General features: G+C 35.6%; 2 non-coding genes across 2 annotated transcripts; one reads left to right on the forward strand and one right to left on the reverse strand.

Annotated features, from left to right (window-relative positions):
- Nucleotides 1-11,242: 11,242 nt before the first annotated feature.
- On the forward strand, nt 11,243-11,316 carry TRNAI-AAU. The gene has a single exon. It is a non-coding gene; the product is annotated as a tRNA-Ile (tRNA).
- Nucleotides 11,317-11,743: 427 nt separating this feature from the next.
- Nucleotides 11,744-11,816, reverse strand: TRNAR-ACG. Its single transcript has one exon. It is a non-coding gene; the product is annotated as a tRNA-Arg (tRNA).
- Nucleotides 11,817-12,939: the final 1,123 nt, after the last annotated feature.

A 12,939-nucleotide genomic window follows, 5' to 3' on the forward strand; every position in this document is an offset into this window, starting at 1 on the left:
TTCTCAAGAATTTTACAAACATCCGGACGCAGCAACGAATTTGTTACTGGAGTTGTGATAAAGAAACAAAGAGATATACAAGCGAAAAAATTTCATATCCATTTTTACTTCAGAACTGGGAAAATTAGGCTCTTTCTTACTTTATATTTTGCCAGTTCCATTCCCATTTTCCAGTTTCCACGGAAAAGTGTCGATCTATCGAACGATCGAAAGAGATCGTAGTGGTCGTGAGAGTGCATACCTTAATCGCATTATCCCGTCTAATGGTAGGCTCGTTCTAAAGAGAGAAAATCCACCACCCCTTTTCCACCCCTTGATGTTATCTAAAGAGAAGCGTTCGCTAATTAAAGTAACCCGAATGTGCAGCGCTTGCGCCTTGCTTGCATAATACGCGGCTCGTGTACAAATTCCAGCCATTCGAAGAAATATCGCAGTCGGATAATTGGGATATTTAATGAGTCTCGTCCTGAGTCGAGTCTCGGCTATTAGATAATTGATAAAGTATCGTGGATTACGATTGGTTGCAGTATCGTAGACGATACAGGTTTTAACGATGAGTGGTTTATTAACCATTCATCTCACGTTGTGGTTTCCTTTGGTAATTGGATGCTTAGAAATATAATTGGAAACTAATTTTAATGGTAGTTTAATAGCTCTAATGATTATATTTAGTAATTTTAATAATACAAGAGTGTTTAGGTACTAATGAGAAACTTCGAGATTAAAAGACAATTTTAGCGATTGTTAAGTAGTTTTAATAGATAATTGTTTTTCGTAATTTTAATAGTGCTTAATAATTACTAGGGTAATTAGAGGTTTCTGGGAAGATTAAAGATTGGAAAATAATTTTAGTATTTATTTGGTAGTTTGAATAATGATATTTAGAAACTTTAATAGTCCGATATGTCTATGGGTTTATGGAAAATAAGTCTCTATTTGACTCCTATTTCTCTAATTCATGTTCATAAAAATATGATTTTGCATAGAGATTCGTAGCCTAGTTGATACACGTCTGACAAAATTTTAGTTTTATATAGAATTCATAATCTTCTGAATTGAAATTATTCATAGAAGCTTTCAGGATTCATTGGAAGGAATTTATTTAACGTTGTCTTCTCTCTCTCTTTTAACTGATTATCAGCTTAAACCGAATTTCTTACTGAAATGATGTGATACTTATATCTCGTGAAAGATATGTAAGAGTTGTACGAGAATTTCTATTAATATAATTTCTTCAAAATTCAAATAGATTCAGAAAATTTACAAATGATTTTGAAATTTACAATTTCACAAAACGATTTTCAGAAAAATTATTCTCTAACTATTTCTTAAATTACATTCGTGGAAACACACATTTACGTAAATATCCGCCGTCTACCGATAACTTCATCAATGAAATTACATCGTTCTATTCAAAGACGGTTGTTTACATCTTTCGAAGAACTGATATCTCCGAACTAAACGTATAACATGCAATCACATAGTATTACGTGCTATCACAGAGTCTAATCAAATTACACGATCGTATATTACATTACGGCATCCAGGTTACGCGTCCAATTCCCATATCAAACGCAACATCGTAATCAACCGATATTCCGGTAAAAGAGGTAACGCGCAGGATCGAGCGTATCGCTATACCGACAGTTAAGCATCGCGTCGGTGCATTAAAAGAATTCTAAATTGAAAGCAACCGGTCGTTAAGGGGCCGTAAGACCCCTAAGTGCGTCGTTTGAAATCCAGATTTCCAACTCTGCAACTATACGCTCGGGATAGATTGCTAATCCTCCTATCCTCATCTTTTTTTCTCCCTCTCTCTCTCTCTCTGTACGGTTCTTTGGAGAAAAGAAGAGTCCATTGAAGAACAAGAAACACCGATCGACTGAAAGGCCTCTCTTTCCTGTTCTCGCCGACCCTGTCGGGCATTCTTTGCTCCTTAAGGGCGCGCGGAACGTAGAAATGGCAGAGTGGAAACGGGAAATTGTCGGCACTCGATCCCCCTCGGACGTAAACGAAGACGTAGTGAGGCGTGCAATGATCAAGTATATCTGGGAAAAGATTAACGACTGGTCGGGGCCACGTAAATCGAGAGAAGAGAGGATCGACGGCACAAGAGAGCAAGGAGGGCCAATTACGGCCGTCTCCTCGATCCGTCTCGCCTCGATTTCGACTCGATTCCCCGATTTAATCGAAGTTCGACGGGCCACGGACGCCAACTTGGCCGCAACTCGCGCGCAGAAAATGTCTAGAAAGTTGCTCCGCCCCGGCCCACCACGTCGAGAGCGCATCCCTCTGCGAATTTGAATGCGAGAAGGGATGAAGGCTATGATGTTTGCTCGAAGAAGTTCGCGTATCGGTGATTTGCAATTAAAAGTTTCGATCTCTTACTATTTTCTTTGACTTTGTATGTACAACGTGTCTCAAAAATTCTGCTAGGATTTGGTTTATGTTAACTTGTCAGGGGGCAAATAGTTTGTGTTATTAATCTACCGATTATCGGTACCACCTAATATCGGTAATTTTTCATTCGAGGCATAAGAGTTCGTGATTAGATAAGTGAAATATAGACGTTTAATCGGGTATTAAGCAACGTTTCTTCCAACGAGTAAACGAGAACAAAATGAAGAGTATGTAACAAACATAATTGCGTTGGAGAAAATTCTGTTTGAAAATATGCTGCGATATACGTGAACCTAAACTATAAATTAGCGACATGGTATCCTACACACAAAAATAAGAAAGTACGTAGTGTCGAAAGTGTAGAATCAATTGGCTTCCGAGGAAATAGAGTTTTTAACGCAATTTTTCTTCTTGCTTTAATTGATCATTTACTGTCGCATCAACCACTCTTGTAAGCTATCAGTGACTCTGTTGAAATTGTAAGTTAAGTTCTTATTTTTGATTTTTGATAAATTATTTTGAGTCACAGAATCTGCCTCGATTTATTTGTGGCACCATTTTTAGGACACGCTCTATATATGATTTAGCTCAGGTTTGGTAGCCAATGTGTTTGAGTTTTAGGAAGGATCGAGATAGATTGAGATTGATGTCCTTGTAGAGATCGATGGTTGGATCTTGAAGAAAGAGTACACGAGTTTCGAGAACTTGACGATGGACTCTATTTGTCATTGTTAGTCTGTCTTGCCACAGTTTGGATATAGAAAATGGATGTACTAGATTAGACTAGGATATCGAGGATTTTTATAAGATTTGGTCCCTAGAAAGTTTTAGTAAAAAAATATAAAACCATCGTACAAGTGCAAAATAATACAAGTTTCATAGTAGCTTTACTGAAGTTATGGGATTATTTATTCCATCAAACTTCATCCAAGACGAAGCCAGGTCAATTTAAGTTCGGTAACTAACGATTCCCTGATAAATTTAATTTCAACCATTTGTCACGAATATCGTTAGAATATCAATCTAATCGACAAGTAAAAATGTACAGAGTTCACAGAATACTTGAACTCTATTAATTTTCTTTGTCTCTCAGATAATGCTACCATATTCTTTGAATATTGATCAGAAGAAAGTGGATCATCGATGGTTTATCAAAAATTTATAATAGATATATAAGATAAACATAAATATAAAATAACACATTGGTTTCTCCGTTGATCTTTCCATTCATTTACATACGATCACTCTATTCCAAAATGTTGCGCATTTCTATAAATATCCATAGCATTGGCATCTACGAAAATTTCAATTTATTACGTTAGAAATTTCTGTATTTATTTCCTTTCAATTTAGTTAATGTACTAATTCTCGTTCAATTTCTTTCTCCTCCCAATAATCGTATAAGTAAAAATTCAGTTCTGTTATACATATAAAGGAGACAAAATCCATTTTCCTCGATGCTTCTTTATATCAAAATTCTAAAAATCTAAAACGCCTTACACTTATATGTATCAATCTTCCCATTCTCATAAAAGTAAAGAAATATTTTTTATCTTCCATCTCCATAAATTTTTCTACCCAAGAGAAAAAGCTCCTCCATTCCACTCTCTTCGTTGTTTCCTTTTTTCCTCTCATTTTCCGTTTCTATTAAATAGAACGTCTTTATCGAAAATCCATTTAACCCTGATCCTGCGCTCCGTACAGCATCTAACCGGATTTCGCATTCGCGAAGAGTACATATACGGCGCGAAACGAAGGGAGGAAGGTCTTCGACGTTAACGAGATTGTAATATAACGAATTTGCTTATCGAGTTGCATCGGGCAACCAAGTCTGGTAGTTGCATAAGGATGTCGTTCTCCGGTTGTTTGGACGCGTGTTCCGATATTGTTCCAAAACGGTCTGAAGGAGTTTCAACTGTTCCATTATCGCAAACACGTAATCCCGTAAAGGTAGGAGCCATTCTCGTCCACGGAACGATGTCGACTGCAGTAAGGAACTTTGGATTCAGGGCTGGCTGCTATCAGCCCATGAAAACGAAGTAGTTTCTAAACGATTCTGAAGGCACGGTCGCGCTTTCCTCTTTAGTTATACTAATTTTACGATATACCAAGTGCTTGACCTGCCGCGTTCCCTGTTTATCCTGCGCAGTTTTATACTGGCAGCCGACGTTTCCAGAGAATTTACAAAGTTACCGGTTGGGCAGAGTCGGTACAAAATGCTAGAAAATTCAGTTTGCTAGTGGCATAAAGGTTTCTTTTCTTTTAGAGGACAATTGGATAGATTTTTGATGGTTTAGAATGATTTGAAATTAGAGTGTAATTGAAGTAACAAAATTTCAATGCTATACATAGTTTAAATTAGAATCTCTAAAAATCGTGATGGTTTCGCTTGTATAATATGTAATATATAATACATAACAGATGAGGAAGATAAGTACGTATTGAAACACCAATGAAAAGTCAAAAGGCCAAAGATCACATCGCAGGTTCACTCATAATTTGACGACTTCCAACGCGTAAAAGACAGCCATCTTCCTACCATCCTTAATTAACCAGCAACTTCCTCAACTTAGCCTCCAACACATTTCCTACATCTATATTCCAACATTAAGTCTCTTAATAGCGTATAAAGCATCTTCCATAAAAATCATCCACCAATAAAACCACCACATTAAATTAAACGCACTTACCAACGAGCTTTCTTAATTTTATCAAAGAAGAGATATTCATTACGAAGAACTCCTCGCCATTATGTTCTCTGTTGATTCCCTAAAGAACTTCAATTCTCTCTCTCTCTCTCTCTCTCTCTCTTTCTTTCTCTTTGATTCGCTTCTTCCTTCTTGGACCACGAAAAATTCTTCGTCACGAAGGAACTCGATAGAACTCGAAGGAGAAGAGGGAATCGAAGGAGTGGAGAAAGAAACGATCTCGTGGAAGCAGGCTCGTCGCGAAAGGCACTTAGTGGCTTCGCCTGATATTAGCATATAAACTAGAAAATGTTTTATCGCGCCTCCGCGAGACAGAGCCTCTCGGGGACGAACGCGGCGTTTCGCCGCGCAGCGAAATATTTATTGGCCCTTAACGGTCATTAGGGAAGTCCGAAAACAAATGGACACACTCGACTCTGCCGCGAATGCCGCGATCCCCTTTGATACCAGCCAAACGTCCCGTTCTTTCTCCTCGTTACAACGCCATGGATACGTTCTACAGGTGCGCTCGAAGCTTTCGTGTTACTCTTCTCTGATTCTTTTTCTTCATTCGCTCCCTTGCTTTCGTTTTTTGTTCTTTTCTTACCTCTTCTTCTCTTTTCCCTTGTCATCGAAACAGTCGTTACGGTGAAATGTGTTGGGATTTTTATGGAGTATCGTCTTGTGGGTTTTTAGCGATGAGAAGGTGGGAAGAGGTGATAAAAGAAATTGGAATGGTACTTAGGGAGCTTCTTGAGTTATCGTATACCCCTTTTGCAGTTGATTAATCATATAATACGATGTTTGTGGTTTACGTATCTTTATGCCGGGATTGGTTATAATGTGACGATTCTGTATCTCTTTGATTTATATATCTTGTTTTTAGGGAAAAATGTTTTATCTAAAATTTATAATAATCGTAATGTAATCACGTAACCATAGGTTACTGAATATCTGTTTACTATGATTTTCTGCATATGAAAATATCTATCATTGTTTTACGTTCTTTTTAGTGGAAGATTTTTAAAAGTAGAGTGATTAATTTAAAAGTACATGTATCTTTTTACTATGAAAAGATTTTGGAAAATGGCAAGTCCTTGCTTTATACTTTTTATAAGAACAAAAGATTCCTTTTCATCGATTTATAATTTGTTACAATTATACGTCACATGTGATCATTCTTTTCGCGAGACGCCAATTACTTTTAAAGCAACCTTTAAAGAAATCGATTAAATAAACTACGTTTAATTTAATGGAATAATATAAAATGTTGTATAAATCTAAAATATGCATCTACCTGTATCTTATCAAACTGATTAATTATTCCTTCTCTGATCTTTCCTTTTTTCTTTGCAGTGCTGCTGTCAAACGCAGATCGCTTTTTATATTCTCCACATCTTTCTCACACTCATCGACAGAACGAATCATACAGAGAAGCGAAACGAATATTCGAACGAACATAATTGTACTTTGAGCTTGTAGGAAAAAAATATAAGGGACAGGAAGGGAGAAGGAAACGTATCGTTTGATTTTTATTTTTTCTCATTCGTAACGTTCTTTATGATTCTTTACGAACGCGTATGTAGCAGGGACAAGCTGTCGCTCGAGCTCGATGAAGATTGAAAACGATACGGCCATGTAATTGGATTTTCTTTTTTGCCTTCTCAGATTGGTTAATGTTCGTCTTTTTCATCGAGCTCAGCGTCGCTTCGAATCGAAGCGAGAAATATGATCGATCGATGTCGAATATTTCAGACTGTTTCGCGTGGAACGTCGAAGGAATCGCGATTGAAGTTTTTGCTATTGCTGTAGAATCCATGTACACGTGTTCTGAGTGATTGAATGAAAATAGCCAATGCATCAAACCTTTATTTTCATGGACGTACGAATTATTTCGTTCTCTTTCCAATTTGAATGTTTTATTGTTATTATTGGCTAGCTATTGGATACTAGCTGCCGGATATTTCGTTATTAATATTGAGTAAACACTGAATATTTTATCATTAGTACTAGACAGATCTTAGATATTTTATTATTAATACAGAATATATATCGAATATTTTAATATTGAATTTTTTTTATAAATAGTTTTGCGATATATTCAAAATATATGTATGTATTATCACGTACTAACTAAATAGCTCGTGAGAAACCACGTTTTTGGATTATAATTTTCATATTAACTCTTTCAGAATTTCTTCCTTTGTAGCTCATGAGAAGAATAGATTTTCATTTATCGCGAATAAGAAAAACATGTTTCCTCCAATGGTTTTATAAAAAAGACACAACGCACTAAAATGAGACACCGGTTTTATCTAAAACAAATATATTTATCCTTTAGTTATTTCATAACTTATTAAACTGCAATGTTATGTTCGTGTCACATGATTCGTCTGACAAACGGTTTATTTAATCAAACGATAATTAAAATTTCGTTGCAGCAAGTGAAATTCCATTGCATACATCGCAGTCAACTAAATTGCTGTACACGACGTAAAATTATAGAACAAAACAAGACTGTTGGGATCGTAATTCACGAAGAAGCACCGCGTCGTGCAAAGAAGCAACGTAAAAAAAATTGGTTCTTTTGTGAGAAACGCGTATATATCTGTTCGCATAAATCTGTCGCTTAAGTGGTGTCTCTTATTTCAGTGTACGTCGCGTTGGCACCGGCAACGTGCTCGTGTCACGGATACGCAAATAAACTTTAAACGCAGCCCAGAGGAGAAATTATTTCGCGGATGCCTTTCCCGTACGATGTTTAATCCGCATATCGTCATTGACGATAATTAAAGATTTGTATCTCCGTCTAGTTCCTTCCTCCTTCTCTCTGTTTTTCTGGATTAAAACGCAAATTCGGTACATTGTCACATGGGCAAAAGCTAATCTTCTTTCAAGTAATTAAATTACGCGGAATTAAATTTCATAGGAGTACGCTTGAAGATTGTAACATTTCTCTGCCAGGAATGAGACGTCGCTATTGAAGGTGAAATATAGAGGTATAATAATTTTATTTTATTCGTACATTCGAGATCTGTAATTACGTTTCGAGTTTTCAAGTATTCAAATATCCACGAAGTGTCTAAAGACAAAAAAATGTTTAAAATTAAGAAACTATACATACAAATTTTAGCGACTTCCGTATTAAAGTTTTAACATATTATTAACAGTTATCTTTTATACTTCTTGTATTATTAACTTCCTCTTGCCCGCCAGTGAAAATGTGTTGTAAAGAAAGGATTCAGTGATTAGCACGTATCTCACGCCATAATTTCAATTTAAAAAATGGTAGAAATTGCAATTAATACAATAACAAATGATCAGGAATAATTTCTTTTGAAATACTTCGTGAGGAGATAATTACCAGAAAAGATTGCTCGATTATTTTACGATTGTGTTTGTCTTTATGGCAATGAAATTGCAAAATACAGAGTATATACGGGAGACACAATTAGATAATGCTTATGCAGAGTCCACACGTGCACTTCTGCCTCTCAAGAGATTAATAACTTCGTTCTAATATTTATCAGCACCGTCGTGCATTCATATCAACGAAATATAATTAATTACTCTGAGTAATTGTTATTCACCGGTTGTTGTTGCGCCGACGAATCGGTGCACGTGTCGTCATTAATTTGCCGACGATATTTTTCACAATGAAATGTTTTCGTTACGTGCCGATAAATTATGTTTAATGACGAACATCGTAGACAATGGATCGCGAAGTAATGCTAATTAAATTATAAAAATAATATTAGTTACATTTAAGAAGTAATCGTCAAGAATAATATTACAAATCAAGTCTATTCGTTTAATGAACGAAGCATGTAATATACGCGTTCGATGAGAGATAGAAAAATAAAAGCATATTATCGCCAAGTTCTCGAACTTACCAATATTTGTTCGTAATGTAGAATATTAATCTTAGAAGCCAGATTAAAACACAGATAATCTGACCTTAAAAATAAAATTTAATATTGGTTTTTCTGTATCATTTCTAAATTGAAGTTATAAATTTAAATTGAAGTTATAATAATTTATTCATTGAAATTGTTCGTTCTTCTACGATGCCCACCGATATCCATACAAAATTTCAACTTGAAGAAAATTTTATTTAACGAATTTCGTCAAGATTGAAAGTTAATGTGGTCGATAAATGATACCCATATCGTATAATACAAAAAAATTTTATTAGAAGAGTTTTACTCACCGATATATTACAGTACTATGTATACTTGACATCTTGTCTGACTTTCTCGTCCAAGCTACAGTATAAAGAAGGGTTAAATCTCGTCTCTGTATGATTGAATGATTCTAGAAAAGTTTGTTTCGAGCGTGACCTGCGGAGCCGCGTGCGTTCTGTTTCAGTCCGGTCGCTGGCGTGTCGCCAGGCATCTCGCAGCGTATTTTCAGGATCGTAACATAAAGCTGAAGATTTATAGCGGCGATGCGACCCGCTCAGCCGAATGTATGTTTTTCGACGTCCGCAAGACCGCCTTCGGAACCTTGCGAGCCACCGAGTCAGAGATCAGCCGTAAAACTTTGATCTACAGCTTGCACCTACCTTGACCTTGTCACGTTCATGTCATTTGTTTCGCCAAAAAAGACTCGCGCGTGAATGAACTTTGTCTTAAAAATCGATACCAAAGGTTGTGATGACTCTCCCACGCTCGACGTCACTTCAACTGTAGAGCAGTAACTCGGTTGAACTTTGATAATCAGAACGCTAATTACCGTATTGATCGATTATCGAAACGTTTATTAAAAATAAAATTGGAAAATTTAAAAATAATTTCTTGTAGAAAGAGAAGAGAAACAAGAATAGAAATTGAAAGAAATCCTTGTTTGCATCTTCACTAACAATGTTAGCGGGTTTCTTTCGCTGAAAACAAAGTTATTCGATTACCTGAACAAAAATGTTCGTATCATAAATATAAGATCATCCTGTGTTATGAATCATTTAGCTAATCAATATCTACAAGATTTACAAATTTTTTAACGGAGGAATTTACATTTTTATTTGTATTTAATATCTAAAGAAAGAGATATTCTTCGTATTCCAGTTCCAAACCTGAGAATTTTCAATCCTGACGATTCTTAATGAAAATTAAGAGAACGGAAAACATATAAAAATTGTTCTGATCAGGAAGCACTGAAAATTTCGTCTGCATAAAAAATACTGATCAGTTCGTCTAATTATGTGCCTCTGTCAGATATCTTTTTCGATTTTACCAATGTACGTCGATCATTTGAAAAATAGTATACGATTCTTGTGTTCTGCAAAACAGCGCTTTCAATTTCGAGATTATATAACCTTATCTGTAATTATAGATCGAAATAGATGATATGGTTCAAGCTGTAATTGAAAATTTGAATTGAAATTATACGAGAAATTGAGTTAGATAGCGATATCTAATCTCAAATCTTACCTCTGACGATGCTCCATTTCGAGTGTCCATTCGCGTTCTCAACTTTGATAGAGACCATTTATTTTTAGACGATCAAATATTGTAGCAATGTTATACTGTTAAACTGAAAGATATACGAAACTACATTACAAAATGCTGTTAATCGAAGTATAGATATTGGAATTTCAATTGCTCGTTATTGTAACCCATAGGAAGTTGGTCAACGTATATACTATTTACTATATACGTATATATGTATGTTAGAAATTTCTCCAGGTAGCTTTTTCACGTTCCAAATTTTAGGGTAAGTGTTGTACCCTTCCTCACTGTCCACTTGCCAAAAAAACATCGCTTCATAGTAAACTCTAGCTAACTGAGCAGTCATAATCGATGCCTCATAATTAGGCGATTTCTAGTCACAGGTTATCGACTTTTCAGACATTCACTTGTGTAACCTACGGAAATTTTTATTGAGTCCTCCATTCCACCATAAATTATGGTAAGGCTAAATAACGGCGGGCTACCTGCCATTATATCGTCTTGAAAATGCATCGTCGCTGACATATATTCTATGTAGAACCGATGCGTGTTATTTTTAATGATATAAACTTAGATATGGGTCATATGGAAATACAAACATTCATAAATATTTGTCAAAATATTGCTTCATCATAACCTCTTTTTGTATTAAATATAGATATTGATGTTATGTGCTATTTAAAACTGAATTGAACCCACAATTTCAACGGCCCATTAGCTCAGTTGGTTAGAGCGTCGTGCTAATAACGCGAAGGTCGTGGGTTCGATCCCCCCATGGGCCAACTTTTTTTTTCAATATCTGGCAATTTTTATACATTTAGAAAACAAATTTCATTACATTTCTTAAAAAAACCATTCATTTGTTGCTATTTTTGCCGTAAAAATTCAATAGAAAATTTTATGATAGCAGTTTCGAGTATCCTTGCCCACAGAAACTACAAATAGACACTAACCTGATTTCTTCTTAGTTAAAACAGAAATCTTATCTCGTTCACTCAAATTCACGAAAATTGATACATATATCTAAAATCATTATACTTGTTCAAAATTGATACGATCTTCGCACGTGACAAATTCAATTTCAACGTTCAATTTACTTTCAACAAAGTTAGACGTTGAAATTTCGCAAAACTAACGTCGGAATGTCATAAAAAATTTAAAGCAACTATTCTTGTTCAAAAGAAACATTAAAAAAACTAAAAAAGAAGTCGATCCTGCCAGGATTCGAACCTGGAATCTTCTGATCCGTAGTCAGACGCGTTATCCGTTGCGCCACAGGACCGCGCGGTTTTCGAATTTACAATTTCTAGTTCGCTGATTCCTGGCGAATGCTTTAGGCTAAGTACTTACGAAACGTTCCTTTCTAACATTTAACCTCGCTGGCATCAGGAAATATACGACCCGATAAATTATCAGCCTAATAAGAGAAACTATTTCCGCTTTGAAGATTTAATAGCAATTGTTAAGAGCTTTATGATCAAAGAACACGACATCTTCTATGGATGTTTCGTAAATTGCGTTTTAAATATATACTGTTATAGCGTCTCTTTTACCACGTAATAATTAACTTCTAGCGACATCATCATCACACAGTTGAAGTTAAACCATAGAATGGTGCACATGTACGAACGAAACTCTGCTTCACTCTTATAATTTCGTTGTTTGCTAATGTTTTCTTTCAACAAAAAAATACCATAATATTATTTGAATTTATTCTTACATAAACAATGCATATAAACAATGAAACTCGAACTTACTGTTGGCTTTAATCGCACCTAGGAATATGCTCCGCTGTATGACACTCACCTATGAATATATATATTGAATTGGCAACTAAGTGATTGCGGATTTTATCATTAGGTGGGCAAAATCCGCAATCACTTAGTTGTCAACCCAATATTTACTTCTACATTCATCTTCGCTTTCACATCCAACCGCGCCAAATTCGTAAATTCTATAATAATGACGTTCGTCCGTGCCGATGATTGCACAAGGAATGCAAAGATATTTTAGGCGTCGTAGTCGCGATCCATTGAGGTCACTAGTCCATGAAGGTAGAGGAGTTAATTTATGGCACCCTCAAGTGTCTCCGCTTTCTCTTCCTAGAACTCAAAGTAACAAATATAATCATGATAGTCTCATAAAAATGCTAATGAAATTGCAAATTTAGCATGACAATATAACAGTATAACACGCACGATACGTATATTTATAAAGGTGTTCGAATACTTTCGTGAGCCTGTGTATATTATCCCGAATCACGTGTATATTTCTATTGTCACAATATTTATCGGAACTACATGCATCATAACAGTATAAAAACCATGGCAACTTTTTCGAAGGATACTCGTTATCGATAAACTCCCTGCGGGTTCTCCACTTGGTTTCCCGTCTCGTTTTGCTTC

The sequence above is a fragment of the Bombus impatiens genome, unplaced genomic scaffold (genome assembly GCF_000188095.3).
Source record: "Bombus impatiens unplaced genomic scaffold, BIMP_2.2 scf_0092, whole genome shotgun sequence".
Classification (NCBI taxonomy): Eukaryota; Metazoa; Arthropoda; class Insecta; order Hymenoptera; family Apidae; genus Bombus; species Bombus impatiens.